General features: G+C 41.6%; 1 protein-coding gene across 1 annotated transcript in view; it reads right to left on the bottom strand.

The window, feature by feature from the left end:
• LOC106571204 (serine/threonine-protein phosphatase 2A 56 kDa regulatory subunit alpha isoform) overlaps positions 1-22,074 on the bottom strand; it is an 86,409-nt gene that overhangs the window by 62,493 nt on the left and 1,842 nt on the right. The window lies entirely within an intron of this gene.

Here is a 22,074-nt window from a genome sequence, read left to right as displayed (position 1 = left end):
GACAAGAGGAGTCAATCCCCATCTACAGCTACCATTGCAATCTAGTTAATGGCCTTTTTCTCATTCAGGACCCATGGGTCCTACTCATCCTACACATGATGAGTAGGACCCAAAAAGACAAACATCCTTGCAGTTGAATGACAGCGCACAAACCAGAGGCTTTTTAAGGGAATGGAATGACAATGGGCAAACACATTACCTACATGTAGCCTACAGCGGACTGTTGCTTTAAAATGGTAGACCTAGGCCTGTTTGCGGTGACTATCGCCACACCAGCAATCATGACTGCAATCAAATTCCACGTGGCCGTTGAGTCACGGTAATTTCCTCTTGGGCGCTCTGGACATGCATTGGTTGTACCCAACCTGCTAACGACCATGAGGTCTCTAATGGCCTGGTTCTCCGCGCTCTATTGTCTCTCTAACCACTCTGACATCAATGCAAATGAAATCGAAAATCAAAACATTTATTAAAACGGTATCATGCTTTTAAAAAAACCTCAGGATTAGGCCATTCAAAAAAAAAAGTACCTCACTGTGATAATCAATTTGAAGAAAGAAGTTCAACAAGAAGTTGAAACGGAGTGGAAAACATTGTCATGGTGGATTTTGTTTCAAAGCCAAACAACAAAATGGACAGTGATTTACAGTGCCTTTGGAAAGTACTCAGACCCCTTGACTTTTTCCACATTGTTACGTTACTGCCTTATTCTAAAATGTATCAAATTGTTTTTTCCCCATCAATCTACACACAAAACCGCATAATAAAACATTTTTAATATCACATTAACATAAGTATTCAGACGCTTTACTCATCACTTTCTTGAAGCACCTTTGGCAGCGATTTTAGCATCGAGTCTTCTAGTTTATGACGCTACAAGCACACCTGTATTTGAGGAGTTTCTCCCAATCTTCTCTGCAGATCCTCTCAAGCTCTGTCAAATCATGTCCAATCAACTGAATTTACCACAGGTGGACTCCAATCAAGTTGTAGAAATATCAAGGATGTTCAACGGAAACAGAATGCAACTGAGCTCAATTTCAAGTCTCATAGCAAAGGGTCTGAATACTTATGTAAATAAAGGTTTATATTTTTTATGTATTGGCAAAAATGTCTAAAAACCTGTTTTCACTGTCATTATGGGGTTGTGTGTAGACTGCTGAGGATTTTAGATTTTTTTTAAATCCATTTTAGAATAAAGCTGTAACGTAAGAACGTGGGGAAAAGTCAAGGGGTCTGAGTACTTTCCGAAGGCACTGTGGAAGGTGCTGATGAATTCAAAGCATTTCAGATGTTGCATGTAGAACACTCATACGCATATTAGAAATTGTGCACATGCATATATGTTCTATGAGCCCCCCACACCCTAAAAAAAACTCATTAAAAAAAAGAAAAAAAGACTGCCGTTATACAATAGGCCTACATAGCCTACCAGATATTATGCACGGCAGATATATATATATATATATATATTTTTTTTACAGATTTAATATGTCTTGGTACATAATTGGTCTAGCCTATACTCCAAAATGAAACACATTCTAGTTATCGCCTTTGAGTGTAGACTGTATTATTATGCATACTGGATGGAATGGTTACCTTATGCTACGCTCCAAACGTTCTATCCATGAGTCTAGGAGAACGTATAGGCCTAGGCGATGCTGTTGGTTCATTGATTGTGCAGGGCGGCTTACAGTGTTAGCCTACAATTATCATCAATTTGCATTTGAATAGCCTAGTAATAGGGAATTTTTTATATTTATTATAATTACTAAGGTGATATTACCTTTAACTACAGAATATCTCACCACCATGCATTTCCATGTCCTCCTCTTTCCTTCATTCCTTTCTTGAGCACGCAGAGATAGGGGCTGTCAACAGTTTAGATATGTTTTGTTGTGAAAACATGTTACTGTCAATGTTCCTGAACAGATTTCACTTGATTTCCCAAAATAAACACTGGGTAGCTGCAGGAACAGGGTTGGAGAGCCCATAGCATACAGTTTGGGCGGAATATCACCTATTATTAAATAGGTAGGAACAGAGGCAGGAGAAAAAAAAGACATGTCAAGCCTCATGCTCCTCAAACAGTGGTTGATGCGTGAAGTGAAATACATGTCCTTAAAGACCAGACATTTCTAAATGCAATCCCGTGTGAAAGCAGAGTTTTGATGATTGACAGTATAAAAGGAGGATCTCAGCTGCTACTATATTTATTTCTCAGCTGCTCTGCGACAAAACTGGAGTAGCCTACCCGGCATGATTTAAACTGCAGGAAAGCGGCCTCCATTCGCTATTCTAGTGCATACCGATGACATGTCTTTTTTCCCCTGCCCCTACCTATTTCATAAATGGGCCATACTAAATCAAAACACATTTTACACATTAGTAACAAGATTAAATTGAGAATAGTCTGATGGGTAAAAATATGATCACTTGATGAGAGAATAGGTTGTGCAACCTGAAGCTAAGGAACAGAGCACAAACTTTTCAAATAGTCAATAGCCTATGGTTGCATCATGCAGCCCATATATGTTTTGATTTCTAAGACATTTAAGGTTTGTTTCATACGCAACAAATGTTGCCAAATAGGTCCTATATGCTAGATTTAGAGTTGTTTTAAATGATCACATAGCTGAATAAAATGGCAATGTTGAGCCTATGTTCAATTATATTATTCTTACAAAATCATTACGTAATAACAGGAGATAAAAGCATATATTTTAGTCTGCTAAATGAACTAGCTTCCAGCCTATGGTATGGTGCATAGCCAGATAACATACAGTAGGCCTACTCGTATTCATTTCTTCTGAAATAAATTCTCCATATCATGTTTCTTTAGACCTACCTAAAATAATAATAATGCATTTATTGTGATGGCGTATATTAAATTGATTTATTAGAATTCTTTAAAATGTAAATGTTCCAAAATTCATGCATCAGTGGCTTGTATGCGGAGGCCTAGAGATGCTAAACATGTTTGTTAATTAACAGTCAATAACCAGCTGACAAATATTCATGACCGCCACAGCCTTAGCCTATAGGTACAAAATTGTCCAGGCTCACACTTCTTACAGGAGATGCAGCAGGCCTGATGCCCTTTTTATGTTCTCTCCTATTGAGAAACACTGACACTAGAGCACAGCAGCATATCACAGGAGCAACAGCAAACCTGCTCCGCATTGCCGTCACCTAGCAACCAGATATTGCACTGGCCTTGCTGAGGGTGCAATGTAAGGCGTCTATTTCTAGCGACTGTCACAAAACTGTAGATGGTTATTTAAGGACCTGCTGAAAGCTTTATGGGCCTATTTTATAGCGCTATCTGCTTTTGCTTAAAAGATCCTCAGTCTCTATGTGCATGAGGGTGGCTCTGAGTCATTTGGAGTGAAATGTTGGCCTCTCCACAGCAGAACAAAACCTGGGGTACAAGAGCAAATAAGAGGAACCACGAGCTGACACTGGAGTAAAACATGTTGTGGAAATTGTGGTGTTGTAATATCAGTGCTCACACTACAGATCGATTCTTACATACGGACCAGACCGTGCGTGCGACATCGCGCGCATGTTGATTTTGTCCACCCACAGACGCGATCAGGACACGCATGATGAAATATCAAAACGAACTTGGAATCAACTATATTAATTTGGGGACAGGTCAAAAGGCATTAAACATTTATGGCAATAGCTAGCTAGCTTGCTGTTGCTAGCTAATCTGACATGGGATATAAACATTGGGTTGTTATTTTACTTGAAATGCACACACAAGGTCCTCTACTCAGACAATTCATCCACAGATAAAAGGCTAAACGAAGTTCGTTTCTAGTAATCTCTCCTCCTTCAGGCTTCTTCATTTGATATGGTGGTTGGCAACCAACTTTAAGGTGCATTACCACCAATAACTGGAATTGAGTGTGGACCTCAGTTAATCTTTCAATCACCAACATGGGTATATGCTCCTAAAAAGCAAATGAGGAGATGGGAGAGGCTGGACTTGCAGCGTGTCAAGCGTCACAAATAGAACCAAGTTCTATTTTAGCGCCTGGCTACGCAGTTGCTCGCAAGCAGTGTGGGTGCAATGATTGAATAACATGTATGTGTATGGACTCGAGAGAGGCAAAGGTCAAGAGCCATGCATCCTCCGAAACACGACCCTGCCAAGCTGCACTGCTTCTTGACACACTGCTCGCTTAACCCAGAAGCCAGCCACAACAATGTGTCGGAGGAAACACGTACAACTGGCGACCATGTCAGGGTGAATGCGCCCGGCCTGCCACAGGAGTCACTAGAGCGCGATGGGGCAAGGACATCGCGGCCGGCCAAACCCTCCCCTAACCCAGACGACGCTGGGCCAAGTGTGTCGTCTCATGGGTCTCCCGGTCACAGTCGGCTGCGACACACCCCGGGATCAAACCCGGATCTGTAGTGTCTTAGTCCGATGTGACACACGGGAGGCCCAAATGCAAAATTTCCATGGGAGAAGACAGCATTAGCACCCACAAGTGGACAGGGGAGAAAAATAAAAACTACCAACCTCAAGAGACATCTGAAAGAGCATCATTCCAGTATATACGCTCAGGTAATAACCGATTGGAAAAGGCTAGCTAGTTAGCCTGCTGCAACCTATCAGACCACTACTTATGACAGAACTTTGATTACAATATAGCTACAGTATGTCAAGGGGCAGGGCTTCAGACTGCGACCATTTAGTTGTATTTTGCATCCTTGTGACATTTCTGTGGGAGTTACATTTTCTATTGGTTGCATCAGTGCGCGCTGAACATTCACTACATGGCCACTTCACTAAAAAGTTTCAAAACATCCTATTTTTTGGGCGACTAAAACCATGATTTGGTCAAACAGTAAAATGTATCATCCTTATGATTCCTGTAATGAAAGTGTCTGCCTAGGCCTGTCTCGCTAGGGCCTGCTGCTATGATGAGCGAGCCACTTGATGTGCGTTTTGGGAGAGTAAAAAAGGCTTCCGATTGTATAGCCTTTCAAAATCCAAATTGTGGGAAATTCATAGGTTTGAATGCAACTATGGTTGTTCGCAGCTTTCTGTTGGTATAAATTTGCATTTCTCATCTAATATTGAGCTCAATAGCAACTATTTTACAACCGAGTTAGTAGATATGGCTTTAAGAGACGAAGCGTGCGAAATACCCAATTGTGCATTGGCCATTGCAAGAACATAGGGATTTTAGGACATTAAATTTACCGATCGGTCATGCTAAATATGCATTAATCTATCTAGCTAATGTGTTGAGTTCACTTCCTCATATGGCGAGTTATCCACAAAATAAATTTGCCTATAACATTACTGCACATAAAGACGTAGGCAAAGTCATCTCTATTGAACAAAATTCAGCTGTATTGTGCCAACCCACAATGATATTCACTGGATTAGGTTGCACATCAAAATATCTAGAATCATGCATTCCTGCGTGGACATGTCAGATGAAACAACGTATTTCTTGAATAGCCTACCGTCTAAAGCACTGTGAATGACTTTATAAAGGCAAATACATTTTTTTCCTATTGCGTGACGCCACAGAAGAAAATTGGTCCGTCAAGCCCCCCATCTGGTAAAGTTAGGCAACGATACGTGAGCTCCACAAAGGTGCGTTCAGTCCCCTCCTGTACTAAATGTACAGTGCCTTCAGAAAGTATTCACACTTGACTTTTTCCACATTTTGTTGTGTTACAAAGTGGGATTTTAATGGATTTAATTGTCCTTTTCCGTCAATGATCTACACAAAATACCCTTTAATGTCGAAGTGGAAGACAAATTCTAACATTTGTAAAAAATGTCTGAAAAGTAAAACACTAATATATCTTGATTAAAAAGTATTCAACCCCCTGAATCAATGTTAGAATCCCCTTTCTGAGTAAGTTTCCACACCTGGATTGTGCAGCATTTACCCATTATTCTTTTCAAAATTCTTCAAGCTCTGTCAAATTGGTTGTTAATCATTACTAGACAACCATTTTTAGGTCTTGCCATAGTTTTGACTTAAATCAGCTTGAAAATCTAACTCAGGAACATTCACTGTCTTAGTAAGGAATTCCAGTGTAGATTTGGCCTTGTGCTTTTAGGTTATTGCCCTGCTGAAATGTGGTGAAAAGCAGACTGAACCAGGTTTTCCGCAAGGATCTCCATTCCATTTATTTTTATCCTGAAAAACCCAGTCCTTAACGATTACAAGCATACCCATAACATGATACAGCCACCACTACGCTTGAAAATATGGGAAGTGGTACTCAGTAATGTGTTGTATTGAATTTGTCCCAAACATAACACATTGAATGTAGGTCAAAAAGTGAATTGTTTTGCCACACTTTTTTGCAGTATTACTTTAGTGCTTTGTTTCAAACAGGATGCATGTTTTAGAATCATTTTATTCTGTACAGGCTTCATTCTTTTCCAGTTTTCACCTATCACAGCCATTGAAATCCCTGAGCGGTTTCCTTCCTCTCTAGCAACTGAGTTAGGAAGGACCCCTGTATTTTTTTATTTATTTAACTAGGCAAGTCAGTTAAGAACAAATTCTTATTTACAATGACGGCATACCCCAGCCAAACCCTAATCCGGATGATGCTGGGCCAATTGGGAGTCCCATAGGGCGGTGCACAATCACGGCCGGTTGTGATACAGCCTGGATTCGAACCAGGGTCTGTAGTGACGCCTCTAGCCCTAAGATGCAGTGCCTTAGACCGCTGCGTCACTTTATTGATACACCATCCAAAGTGTAATTAATATGTTCACAATGCTGAAAGGGATATTCAATGTCTGATTTGTTTTTTTTACCCATCAACTAATAGGTGTCATTCTTTGCGAAGCATTGGAAAACCTCCATGGTCTGTGTGGTTGAATTTGTGTTTGAAATGCACTGCTCGTATGAGGGACCTTACAGATAAATGTATGTGGGGGGTACAGAGATGAGGTAGTCATTAAAAAAGTCATGTTAAACACTATTATTGCACACAGAGTGGGTCTAACTTATTATGTGACTTGTTAAGCAAATTGACTCCAACTTATTTAGGCTTGCCATAACAAAAAGGGTTGAATACTTATTGAGTCAAAACATTCCTGCTTTTCGTTTAACAAAAATGTCCAAAAAACAATTCCACTGACATTATGGGGTATTGTGTGTAGGCCAGTGACAAAACTCACCAAATACAGGTGTGCCAAGTTTGTAGCATCAAACCAAAGAAGACTCGAGGCGCTAATCACTGCCAAAGTTGCTTCAACAAAGTACTAAATAAAGGGTCTGAATACTTATGTAAGTGATATTTAATTTCGAAACATTTCAAAAAACCTGTTTTCGCTTTGTCATCATGGGGTATTGTGTGTAGACCGATGAGGGAAAAAACCCAATTGAATCCATTTTAGAATAAGGCTATAACGTAACAAAATCTGGCAAAAAGGGGAGGGGTCAGAATACTTTCCAAATGCCCTGTATGTATGTTTGTGCATATGGAAGACAGTGATTTGTTTCCTATAGCTTAATGAGACTATACAAAATGTGATGACTAAAATGTGGCTAAAATGAAAAAGGTATTTTGACAAAAATGTCCCACTGTAATTGACAATAACTAAGACTTAATTATATTTGTCAAAATGGGTGGAGTTTGGCCCAGCCAATCAGAATGAGTTTCAGCCCACGAAAGGGCTTTATTACAGACAGAAATAGTGCTTGTACTGTACTCACTATACTAGACAAACTTATTATTTATTTTTTTTCACCTTTACTTAACCTCTTACATCTAGATGTTCCGCTAGCGGAACACCTGCTCCAATATCCAATGATGGGCGTGGCGCGAAATACAAATTCCTCTAAAATCCGAAAACTTCCATTTTTCAAACATATGACTATTTTACAGCATTTTAAAGACAATACTCTCGTTAATCTAACCACACTGTCCAATTTCAAAAAGGCTTTACAGCGAAAGCAAAACATTAGATTATGTCAGCAGAGTACCCAGCCAGAAATAAATCAGGACTACCCATTTTAAGCTAGCATATAATGTCACAAAAAACAAAACCACAGCTAAATGCAGCACTAACCTTTGATGATCTTCATCAGATGACAACCCTAGGACATTATGTTATACAATGCATGCATGTTTTGTTCAATCAAGTTCATATTTATATCAAAAACCAGCCTTTTTACTTTAGCATGTGACGTTCAGAACTAGCATACTAGCAAACTTCCGGGGAATTTACTAACAATTTACTAAATTACTCACGATAAACGTTCACAAAAAGCATAACAATTATTTTAAGAATTATAGATACAGAACTCCTTTGTGCAATCGAGGTGTCCGATTTTAAAATAGCTTTTCGGTGAAAGCACATTTTGCAATATTCTCAATAGATAGCCCAGCCATCACGGCTAGCCATTTAGACACCGACCAAGTTTAGCCCTGACCAAAGTCAGATTTACTATTACAAAAGTTTGATTACCTTTGGTGTTCTTCGTCAGAATGCACTCCCAGGACTGCTACTTCAATAACAAAATGTTGGTTTGGTTCAAAATAATCCATCGTTATATCCAAATAGCGGCGTTTTGTTCGTGCGTTCCAGACACTATCCGAAATGGTAAATCAGGGTTACGAGCATGGCGCAATTCGTGACAAAACAATCCTAAATATTCCATTACTGTTCTTCGAAGCATGTCAACCGCTGTTTAAAATCAATTTTTATGCAATTTTTCTCGTAAAAAAAGCGATATTATTCCAACCGGGAATCTCCGTTTAGGTAAACAGAGGAAATAAAACAAAGCTTTCGGTCGACGCGGGCACGAGCCTGAGTCTCACAGTACTGTAACCAGCCACTACCCAAACGCGCTACTTTTTTTTCAGCCTGAGCCTGCAAAGCCACGATTCAGCTTTTTGCCGCCTTCTGAGAGCCTATGGCAGCCGTAGGAAGTGTCACGTAACAGCAGAGATCCTTTGTAATGGATAGAGATGGCAAAGAAGGCCAAGAAATGGTCAGACAGGGTACTTCCTGTACAGAATCTTCTCAGGTTTTGACCTGCCATTTGAGGTCTGTTATACTCACAGACACCATTCAAACAGTTTTAGAAGCTTTGGAGTGTTTTCTATCCAAAGCCAATAATTAAATGCATATTCTAGTTACTGGGCAGGAGTAGTAACCAGATTAAATCGGGTACGTTTTTTATCCAGCCGTGTCAATACTGCCCCCTAGCCCTAACAGGTTAATGCTAGCTAGCAACTTACCTTGGGTCCTTGCTGCACTCGGGTAACAGGTGGTCAGCCTGCCACACAGTCTCCTCGTGGAGTGCAATGTAATCGGACATAATCGCCGTCCAAAAATGCAGATTACCGATTACCGACTTGAAAAATCGGCCCTAATTAAAAATCGGTCGACCTCTACTCATGAGTACACAAATGAGAGCAGCTTGCCTTTTGCACTGCATCTACTGAACATCACTTGATAGCAGAAAAACAGTTAAAGAAACCAAATAACTAAACTACTAATATTGATATGCTCGCAAAGTCTAGGGGTCTTATGCTTAGCTAACTGGTCTGCAACACGTTTTAAGATGTGCATCTATGTAAGAAATCAGCGTATGAGGACCGCGTTGTATGTACATGTACCCAGAAGACCGCAAACTTACAGAGTTCAGGACCAGCTCCGTCTTGACCTCTTGGTCAGCCGGTCCAGTCAGATAGTTAATGGCGACAAAATAAACAACTACAAAAGGCATGCCCAAATAAAGAGGTTAACTAACACAAAGAAACTTGGGCTGAGAGGCATCTGGCCTCCTCTCTCTCCAGGATTGTTGATCATCCCGATTGCCCACACCTGAGTAATTAAGGCTTCCTGGCTGAGCATATTACCTAACCCGGTTGATGCTTCCCCCTGGGGATGGAGTGTGGACTTGGTAGTGGTAGTGTCTAATCACACTCTTAAGACCTTACCTATCTAACCTACTCCATAACATCCACCCAATTATGATTATGCCAATGCTGTGACACAGTCCCATGGTTATGATCAGAGAGAGAGAAACAGTTATGAGACAAAAACACACATTGAGAGAGGCTGACAGTCACAGAACATAAATATGGCAATTATTATTATCATCATTGCATGACTTCAGGTCAAGTTGGAGAGGCTACTCAAAGTTCACATACTACTCATCACATGAGATGCTATTCCAATCTTGTTGGTTGACAGGCAAAAACAAACCACAACAAAAACACCTGCAGCCATGGGAGAAACCTGAATATCCAGTAATGGGTGAACCCAAGATTCAATTGAGACTGACAGCTAAGGTGTCAGGACAATTTCAGCAAGCACAACAAACGATCACATGACTTCGTTTTTTTAAATTTTTTGAACATGGAAAAACAACCAGTGGCTGATGGATGTCCATGATGCTACAAGGCAAACTGGCTTGATGTGAAATTGGAATTGAAAAAGAAGGCCTCGGGGGACAGTGTTATGACAAAGGTGCCAATGCGAGAGGATGTCTCTTGTAGTTTGCTTGAGTGAGACTTCACTCAGGTAAATGAAAATGCCACCTTGTGAACCTAGCACCAAGGGGCAGTTTCCAGATGTCAAAAACAGACCTCGGTATCACACTGGAGCACACCATTTTTTATCTTAAAAAAGGCCAAACATTTTTGACTAATTCTCAGCGGCAACGGCTTCCACAGCTCAAGAAACTCCTTTTACGTTTGGCCTAGCTTTTAACAAAAACCTGAGACAATCAGTGGTGTAAAGTGCTTATGTAGTACTTTAAAGTATTTTTACTTAATTTTTTCGGGTATCTGTACTCTACTTTTAAAATTTTGCCAACTTTTACTTCACTACATTCCCAAAGAAAATGATGTACTTTTTACACCATATTTCCCCTGACGCCCAAAAGTACTCATTACATTGACAGGAAAATGGTCCAATTCACACACTTACCAAAGAACATCCCTGGTCATCTCTACTGCCTCTGATCTGGCGGACTCACTAAACACAAATGATTTGTTTGTAAATTATGTCTGAATGTTGGACTGTGCCCTGGCTATCCGTAAAAAAATAAATAAAATTGTGCCGTCTGGTTTGCTTAATATAAGGAATATATAATAAAGGAATTTGAAATATACTTAAGTATATTGAAAACCAAATACTTTTAGACTTTTACTAAAGTAGTATTTTACTGGGTGACTCACTTTTAAAAAGGTATCTTTACTTTTACTCAAGTATGACAATTGAGTACTTTCCCCACCGCTGGACACAAGACACTGCTTCACTAGCGCTGGCTCCTGATAAGGCCTGTGCTTAATGATCATATTCCCAATCACACAAGGTACACATTCTACATTACAGAATGTAGGTTACACTGCTACGCCACATCAATCTGAAAGAGACGCAAAAGAGAACAGGGTTTACACTTTAGGCCTGCTTGCAGACAATAGTGCAGCGGCACTAGCTCTACCGATTTGTTCAGTCAACTGCCAGGTTATCAGAAACGTGTACTGGAAATTATGCTATAAATTGTAGATTAGTGCCAACGGGACTTGTTGCCAGTTTCCATTCTAGATAGTCATGGTGCAGCTTTCACAGGACCTCGTTACTCCTCCCTATTAGCTTACATATTGATAGGTCAAGTCCTGAACTTCATTTAGTTATTCAGCCGATTCACTTTTACGGAATATACCCACCCTCTCACACTGTAAAAATAGACAGCAACCTCTGAGTGGAGGGGTCAGACGACCTTATGCAATGAATAAATGAAATATGGTATGACAGCACAGGGGGATTAGATCAAAAGAAACCGACAAGTGGTCCTCATGTCACTGTCAAGCTTTGAAAAAGTGGCCTAGATCTGACTGGCTCAGTGCAAAATGGCAACGACGTAGGGGTCCATTGCAAACAGAAAGTGCATGAACATGTGAAGCGAGTCATAAAATGAGGGAGTAACAGACAGCCAACAGCCTATTGTAGCCTAGTCTGTGGGCATTAATGCATGTCGATTGATACCGCACGACCCACTGCAGTTGCTAAACCGGTTGGGGGAGACTGGTCAGTCAGGTCTGCTTCTCACACCAGTCGCAAAGGCTTCTTCAGGGTTCACTCCAAATGATGCCGGCTGAGCATGTGACAAAAACAGAAAAGAGCAGTCAAAGAGACGATTAAAGAGTGTGTTGCAACAAAAACAGGAGGCCTAGTGGGCCTGGTGTCGACTACTCGTTGACAATGAACATGTGTCAAACACAGCAAGAACAATTAGCAAAAAATCCCAAGGGATCGATAGGTTTACAACAAGGAAATAACACTATACTAGAACATTTGAATATGATTAAATGACAGTGTAACTGATCACGTAATAGGCCTAATGAGATTGTGGTGTAAAAAAGGCTCAGCTGCAGGTGTGATCAGGCAATATTGTATCTACTCTGGAAATCTGTCTACGTTTTAATGAAGACTGCTCCCTTCAGACACTCAATGTAATTGCTAAGCATGACTTATTCTGCACTAGAATGCACTGGAGAGTGAGTCAGTGCACATAAAAGGGCCCACATACAACCAATGCACTCTCGGCATGTTCCCCGCAGTCTGATTTCTTATAACAAACCCTCAACACACCATAAATAAAAACCCTGGCATCCATAAGGGACTGGGCACTCAGCAAAGAGTAGACGGTCGCCAACGCACAAAACCAGGGCTTTTACGCGGTCCTGTGAAGTTCAAATGAAGATATAGATATATATACATACATATATACATACAGTAGGCATTGCAATCATTCTCATGAGGTTTATTTTGGCCTCAACAACTGTACCGAAAGTGTTAATCCCCTCCTGTTGCCCAGGAATCTATAGCGCAGGTGTCTTTAACTCACGTTACAACAGTTCCGTCTATGGTAGACGCTGACATTTCTTACGCTTCGATCACACCGACAGCGTCATTGCATTTTGATACACCAGAATTATATTCATTTCCAATGAAACGCTGCGTTTGTCTTGCAGCATTGGGTTGCAAAGGCATTTGCAGTGCATTCGGTGTGGTGCATACGTTGGATTGATCAAACATATGCTTCAAACTATATGTGTAGATGGCTTGACAGAAATGGTAGCAGAAGGTACATGTTGAACTTTTGTTGTATACATATCCAGATGATGCTGCGTACTATTTTGCACAATGAGGCTGTCAGTGTGATCAAAGCGTTACAAGGAGCATGTGCTCCTAAAATAAATGTAGGCACACAACGAAAGTATTTGAGTTAGAGTGTCTTTATGATAAGAAATGACAAAGTGATGATCAGCTGCCCTTTTAAGGGGTGGGCCGTTACCGTGGTAACAAGGCACTCCTGTCTGTCAGAGAAATTCGATTCTCTGATATCTCTTCGCTAGCAGTTGAGCAAGCTCAAACTAACATTGAAAAACAACCAAGATTGTGAACAAAACGATGTAAATGGCCAAGAAACACAAGGAAAAAGTCACCCTTTAGTAGAGTATGGGGTAAATTCGACCAACATCTATGCTCAAAACGTATCTTTCAGCACTTCACACAGTGCGCTCAGCCCCGTTGCGGTGAGAGAAGGACACCATGCGCAACAGTGCCGTGCTGAAAGATTCAATTTATTATGAGTTCATAGTTCTTTATGCGATTAGCTAACAGCTATGAGACAAAACATCAGAAATACTTTGAAAATAGCTACGGCAGCATTTTCTTTGCTATAAATCAACTCGCACGTCCTCATACTTGACTTTTACAGTTCGTCCACATCTATTTTTAGGCGCATATGCCAGTAAAATGGTCGCACTGTAGAGCTCTGTACTGGGTTTCGAGAAAGACGTCTGTCAGCCAGACTAACCAAGGGGGCCGGGGCTGTGCTTAGATGTCTGACCTCATGAAGAGCTATAACACTACACTGCATACTAAATCTTGTCCCACACTCAACTAATCACCTAAGAAAAAAATAAGACATTATGTTTGAAATTGTTCAGTCTGGCCTATCTGCTGTAATAACATAATGTTACATATAGTTGTTTTTACATCATGTTACATTTAGTACTAGTATAAGCTTTCTATGTGTAATGCTCTGGTATTACATAATCATCAACCAGGGGATTTGATCTCCTAACCCTGTGGTTACACACTGTTGCAGCCAAGACGCAAGGCTGCTTTTTGCTTTCCCACCCATAGAGAAGGAAGTGCACTCTTACAGAGTGCACTTCCTAATCTGCACACATAGGTGCCAGCCATAGCACTCAGGCTGTGATGGGCTAACAATAGGCTAAACTTGATGTAAGTGATCGCCAAAGTGTGGTTGTGGTTGACAGAGAGCATGTCCTCCTCTCGTTTGTCTTCTTTTGAAAAACATGAACAAATGGCAAACAACTAGACTACACTCATATTTCCCACTTGACAAGCATCCATTGCAAATGAGTCAGTTTGCATATGAATAAAGAGACCAACTCATCCATTGAGCTAAATCAAAACAGCTCGCCGAAACCTCTTGATATCTAAACAAAGTTTGGGTTTTTGCCCTAGCACTACACAGTTGATTCAAATAGCCAACTCATCATCAAGCTTTCATTATCTGAATAAACTGTAGTGCTGGGGGGGGGGGGGGGGGGGACATGCACCCAGTAGAGGACCCAGGACTGAGTTTGGGAAACCCTGTTTTAGCACACACAGTGGAAACAAGTGAGTCATATGACAAAGCCTATCAATCTATTAGTCAGGAGTTGTCAATGGCAACTTTGTGTATTTAACAAAGCAGGACACAGACTTAGCTATCGACCTAACTTATCAGTGTTTGAATACTCCAGAATGGCAAGAGTTTGATCAGAATCCAGCTTTAGAAATCCGCTAAAGTCTGACTTTAAATGAAGCCGGCTATCTTCAGGAAAATCAACAACCAAAAAAATTGGTCTAGCATGCTTTGAGAAATACCTTGCAGGGCTTCTGGCTGCCATGGCAACAATGCAGGTCTCCCAGTGAGTCGTCATTTCAGTGTCTTATCACACAACATGGGGCTATAAACACTCCAGAATCTCTACTGCAGGATGAAAGATCAGCATATCTACAACTGCAGTACTTCCCCGGCCTGCTATACTGTGATTCATGCATTATAGCTGGCCAAACATTATGTAGTAAAGCCATTTAACTTCTGTACAACAGGTTCCACAGCCCCTCTCACTCCTGCACACAGGTACTTACCCAAACTGACCAATTACTTTAGATTGGGAAGGAGTGCAAAAATAGCATGAATCAAATAACATTTTATTAGTCACATGCGTCGAATACAGGTATTACAGTGAAATGCTTACTTACGAGCCCCTAACCGACAGTGCAGTTTAAAAAAATACAGATAAGAATAAGGAAATAAAAGTAACAAGTACTTCAAGAGCAGCAGTAAAAAAATAACAATATATACAAGGGGGTGCCGGTACAGAGTCAATGTGCAGGGGCACCGGTTAGTTGAGGTAGTATGTACATGTAGGTCAAGTTAATTAAAGTGACTACGCATAGATGACAACAGAGAGTGGCAGTGGTGTGAAGAGGGGAGAGGGGGGTGCAATGCGAGCAGTCCGGGTAGCCATTTAACTAGATGTTCAGGAGTCTTATGGCTTGGGGGTAGATCTTTGACCTAGATTTGGTGCTCCGGTACCGCTTGCAGTGCGGTAGCAGAGAACAATCTATGACTAGGGTGGCTGGAGTCCTTGACAATTTTTAGGGCCTTCCTCTGACACCGCCTGGTATAGAGGTCCTGTATGGCAGGAAGCTTGGCCCCAGTGATGTACTGGGCCGTTCGCACTACCCTCTGTAGTGCCTTGCGGTCGGAGGCCAAGCAGTTGCCATACCAAGCAGTGATGCAACCAGTCAGGATGCTCTCGATGGTGCAGCTGTAGAACCTTTTGAGGATCTGAGGACCCATGCCAAATATTTTCAGTCTCCTGAGGGGGAATAGGTTTTGTCGTGCCCGCTTCGCAACTGTCATGGTGTGCTTGGACAATGTTTGTTTGTTGATGATGTGGACACCAAGGAACTTGAAGCTGAGAAAACTCACATTTAGGCTATTGTCATGATGCATAGATTGTGGGTTAAAGTGTAATAATGCCATTAACCTGTTATGGCTAGGGGGCAGTATTTTCACGGCCGGATAAAAAAACGTACCCGATTTAATCTGATTATTACTCCTGCCCAGAAACTAGAATATGCATATAATTATTAGCTTTGGATAGAAAAAACTCCAAAGTTTCTAAAACTGTTTGAATGGTGTCTGTGAGTATAACAGAACTCATTTGGCAGGCCAAAACCTGAGAAGATTCTGTACAGGAAGTACCCTGTCTGACCATTTCTTGGCCTTCTTGATTATCTCTATCCAAAACAAGGGATCTCTGCTGTTACGTGACACTTCCTACGGCTCCCATGGGCTCTCAGAAGGCAGCAAAAAGCTGAATCGTGGCTTTGCAGGCTCTGGCTGAAAAACATTAGCGCGTTTGGATAGTGGCCGGTCACAGTACTATGAGACTCAGGCTCGTGCACGAGGGGATCCCATGCTTTTATTTTCTCTCTTTGTACGTAAACACGCTTTCCCGGTCGGAATATTATCGTTTTTTTACGAGAAAAATGGCATAAAAATTGATTTTAAACAGCGGTTGACATGCTTTGAAGTACGGTAATGGAATATTTAGAATTTTTTTGTCACGAAATGCGTCGTGCGCGTGACCCTTATTTACACTTCGGATAGTGTCTTGAACACAAGAACAAAACGCCGCTATTTGGATATAACGATGGATTATTTTGAACCAAACCAACATTTGTTATTGAAGTAGCAGTCCTGGGAGTGCATTCTGACGAAGAACACCAAAGGTAATCAAACTTTTCTAATAGTAAATCGGAGTTTGGTCAGGGCTAAACTTGGTGGGTGTCAAAATAGCTAGCCTGTGATGGCCGGGCTATCTACTCAGAATATTGCAAAATGTGCTTTCGCCGAAAAGCTATTTTAAAATCAGACACCTCGATTAATTAAAGGAGTTCTGTATCTACAATTCTTAAAATAATTGTTATGCTTTTTGTGAACGTTTATCGTGAGTAATTTAGTAAATTCACCGGAGGTTTGCGGGGGGTATGCTAGTTCTGAACGTCACATGCTAATGTAAAAAGCTGTTTTTTGATATAAATATGAACTTGATTGAACAAAACATGCATTATTGTATAACATAATGTCCTAGGCGTGTCATCTGATGAAGATCAAAGGTTAGTGCTGCATTTAGCTGTGGTTTTGTTTTTTGTGACATTATATGCTAGCTTGAAAAATGGGTGTGTGATTATTTCTGGCTGGGTACTCTGCTGACATAATCTAATGTTTTGCTTTCGCTGTAAAGCCTTTTTGAAATCAGACAGTGTGGTTAGATAAAGGAGAGTCTTGTCTTTAAAATGCTGTAAAATAGTCATACGTTTGAAAAATTGAAGTTTTTGTATTTTTGAGGAATTTGTAATTCGCGCCACGCCTATCATTGGATATTGGAGCAGGTGTTCCGCTAGCGGAACGTCTAGATGTAAGAGGTTAAGTTATGACAGGTAGCCTATTAGAATGCATCAAGAAATATGAGCAATGCCAAGCTGTGTGGGCTTATTGAGGACTTTACCAGAGGAAAACACTTTTTCACAAGTTTAATAAAATTGTTAATTATTTGTGTAAAATGACTTTTACACAAAGAGGTGATGTGAGGATGGAGGCATTAAATATGAAACCAAATCTGTCGTTCCCCTATCAGTGTTGTGCAGACACAGCTAAGCCAATTATATCAAACCGGAGGTACTCAACCACATCGCTCCCTGTCAGGGATATGGATTTAACAGAAATCAAAACAGTTCAGGCCTTCACCTATCCATCTTTATACCCAGGGAATACTTAAACGTGAGTGACATAGCAAATCGAACTGTAGCTGATTGGGAACAACAGGGGGAGCCAGAGTGAGTCCTCTGGGGAGTAGGCAGAAAGCATTCCTGGGAACCACTGACGGAACCAGTCATGAATCAAATGAGCGAGGCGTAAACCTCTGTGTGGGGCCCACACCTGAGCAGAGTCAAACCACACACGGCACTAAGCACAAATAAGTTGTCCCAAATTAATTTGCTATAACAACCAGCGCTCAAATCAACACATCAGAGCCAAACCAACACAAGAGGTGAGCAACTCATCCACTGCGCAACCCATTTCAGTCAAGACAACATTAGGCTACCTCTAAAGTGTTTTCTCACTGGCATACAGATTGGGATCAGAGGAAGAGACAGATTAGGTTAGCCAAAACAAGAGCGGTAGGATGAGGTCTCTGCTCCAGAGAAATAGGGGAGGAGAGAGGGAGAGCGAGAGAGCTGGTGGGGTGAATCAGAATCTTGTCTGACGACACACGAGCATCCCTGTCATGGCGATCATAACCTCACCAAGAAGTCCAGTTAGCTCCCCTCATCACCCCCAACCACTGTGCCTAATTACTGTCAAGTCACTCAAATAGACATGCATTCTTGCACAGACATTCATTCTGCAGGTCATTCTGTCAGAAATGCTGAAAACACGTCACACATTTCTTTGTACTTGCACCGCCCCAATGCCCAAACCCCAGTTCTTTGTCCTTATGCAACATGGTGCACATCTGATTATCTCCCACTTTGTTCATCCTGTACTCCCTCAGAGTTCATGTCGGGAGTTTTCTGAGTCTCAAAAGGTCCTCAATGCACATAAGCAGTAACACCCGTCACTGGCCTGGAATACTGCCCCCGACAACAGACTCCACCCACATACATGCATACCAACCCCCCCCCCCCCCCACACACAATCCTCCATTCAAGGGGTGCGAGTCACTCCAGCATTATTACCCAAAGCTGAACCAGTCTGCAACGTCATTAATAAAATGCCACCCATTCAGACAAGAGTAGCCTAGGAGGTTATGGTCGACTACAACTATCTCGCAGAATCGAAAGGGCCATGAAACCACATACTAGGCTAGTTAACCATGTTAGTACTAGCTACTAAACGGTAATAAAATAGACTAATTGAGAACTTTACTGATCAATTTATTTCTATATCGGCATTCGTGGTCAATTTACATTCAAACAATGAAAGATAATCTGTTATCACGTGCTCCATACCCACCCCCTTTTTCTCTGAGTTTAAAGATCAGGAGAGGAAGCCTGCTGCTGCAGGTGATGGAAGGGGGGGGGAGCAGGTGGGAAACCACCCCACTGAGGGAAGCCCGAAGCCCCCTTGGCTCTCTCCCTCGGCACCGGTCCTTCTGGGCCTGCTGGTGTGGGGCCGTTTGTGACACGTTACTCTGTAATATTCATCAATGACTTTATTCAGAGTAGTGTATAATGGCACATTACGTTTCTAACCAAACAAAAGGTGAAAAGTCACAAATAAACAAGTCAAACATTCCCTCAATCCATAAGAAGCATTAGCCTAGTCCATGCCATGTAGGCCCAAGGTTCAGTGTCTGCACTTTTCCCCTCGTCATTTCAACATGTTGGCAGGCTAACTTGTCTGAACTTGACTGCTGAAGTCAGTGAGAGGTTTTGCTTTAGCAAATTAAGTTTCAGCAGTCTTCCCTCATACCATGCAGTTGACATGAGGATAGTGTGAATCTTGAGTTTCCAATATGGACTTTTAAAGGTGAAAGGAGACTTTCATATTCCTGAATACATTGACATTTCTCTCCCAGACAGGCTTCAGACACAGAATTCTCTATTAGGATCCAATAAATGACTCTGCATAAACATTAAAGATCAAATTGTCATTGTAACACAGATGCCTTGTAGCTACATTTGGGGAGTGGAGGGATCAACTTCCTTTAACGAACTGGTTTGGATTATCTAGTCAATTCTCCCATCAGGAATTATTCATGATGGTTGAATGAACAATTACTACCCAGGCTGGATCCTGATACTTGGTGGCTACCCTGCTTTTTAAACACACCACAATCACCTCATTTAGGCTACAGTGTGAGGCTTTCAGTCCCATCTTCACTGCCCCATCCAGGGCCCCAGATATAGCGGACTGTCTCGCTCTCTCACACACACTAGGAGTTCATCATATAATAACCAAGCTCTTGATCATGCAAAGTGTGGATTGACTAAGTGAAGCTCAATTCACACGTGTCATTGAGATACAGTATGTGTGGCCAGGACTGAATTTGGCACAATTGCTGAATGAAGAATAAAAGGAGGTATGACCTTAAGTGCCGAGCTGTTTTGGATTCTGAACTGCTCTCTCAATCCTAATAATACTGCTGAGCATGAAGAAATGTAATCCCTAGCTATATGTTTCATTGTGTCTGACAACAGCTTGGATTGAGGAATTTGACCTTGGAAATGTCCATTTTGAGGCAACTGTTATAGTATCCATCTTGAAATGTCCTATAAAACAAAAATGCAGGGAATATGGCAGGGCATAGCAACAGACAGATTTAACAGTAACAATGCACTGGCAGCATACAATTCCCATTCCCTCCAGTGAAACTAACTTGCAATGTTGCACTATATGAGGTAAGGAACATTCTTCTCAATGGCATGTCTCCATATTGAAGAACCTCTGAGTAAAACAAAGGCTACCTGTAACTTAGCAATCTGCCACTACCTTCAAGGCCCAAGACAGAAGCTACACTGAACATAAATAAACACAACATGAAACAATTTCCAAGATTTTTGTTCATATAAGGAAATCAGTCAATTGAAATAAATTCATTAGGCCTTAATCTTGGATTTAACAGGACTGGGAATACAGATATGCATCGGTTGGTCACAGACACCTTAAAAAAAGCTAGGGGCGTGGTTCAGAAAACTGGTCAGTATTAACAGCTCCTTCACAGAGTTGCCTGTGGAATGTTGTCTCAGTCCGCTTCAATAGCTGTGCGAAGTTGCTGGATATTTGCGGGAACTGGAACACCCTGTTGTACATGTCGATCCAGAGCAACCCAAACATGCTCAACGCGTGACATGTCTGGTGAGTATGCAGACCATGGAAGAACTGGGCCATTTTCAGCTTCCAGGAGTGGTGTACAGATCCTTGCGACATGGGGACATGCATTATCATGCTGAAACATTAGGTGATTTCGGCAGATGAATGACTGACAATGGGCCTCAGGATCTCGTCACGGAATCTGTGCATTAAAATTGCCATCGATAAAATGCCCGTAGCTTATGCTGACCCATACCATAACCCCACCATGGGGCACTCTGTTCACAAAGTTGACATGAGCAAACCGTTCGCCATACACGTTGTCTGCCATCAGCCCAGTCCAGTTGAAACTGGGATTAATCCGTGAAGAGCACATTTGTCCAGCATGCCAGTGGCCATCGAAGGTGAGCATTTGCCCACTGAAATCAGTTACGAATTCGAACTGCAGTTAAGTCAAGACCCTGGTGAGGACGACGAGCATGCAGATGAGCTTCCCTGAGACGGTTTCTGACAGTTGTGCAATCCTACAGTTTCATCAGCTGTCCGGGTGGCTAGTCTCAGACAATTCCGCAGGTGAAGAAGCCAGATGTGGAGGTCCTGGGCTGGCTTGGTTACACTTGGTTTGTGGTTGTGAGGCTGGTTGGATGTACTGCCAAATTCTCTAAAACAGCGCTGAACCCGGCTTATGGTAAAGAATTGAACATAACATTATCTGGCAACAGCTCTGGTGGACATTCCTGCAGTCAGCATGCCAATTGCACACTCCCTCAAAACTTGAGACATCTGTGGATTGTTGTGACAACAATAGAGCGGCCTTTTATTGTCCCCAGCACAAGGTGATCATGCCGTTTAATCATCTTCTTGAGATGCCACACCTGTCAGGTGGATGGATTATCTTGGCAAAGGAGAGGCTCACTAACAGTGATGTAAACAAATTTGTGCACAACATTTGAGAGAAATACGCTTTTTGTACATATGGAACATTACGGGGATATTTTATTTCAGCTCATGAAACATGGGACCAACACTTTACATGTTGGTTTTACATGTTGCGTTTATATTTTTGTTCAGTATAGATCAGACAGGCTACATTACAGTTCTCCTGGCTGCCAAGGTGTACAAAACATCACTCTCC

Source organism: Salmo salar, chromosome 15 (assembly GCF_965601325.2).
Source record: "Salmo salar chromosome 15, fSalSal1, whole genome shotgun sequence".
NCBI classification, from domain to species: domain Eukaryota; kingdom Metazoa; phylum Chordata; class Actinopteri; order Salmoniformes; family Salmonidae; genus Salmo; species Salmo salar.
This window is presented reverse-complemented; position numbering and strand designations above follow the sequence as displayed.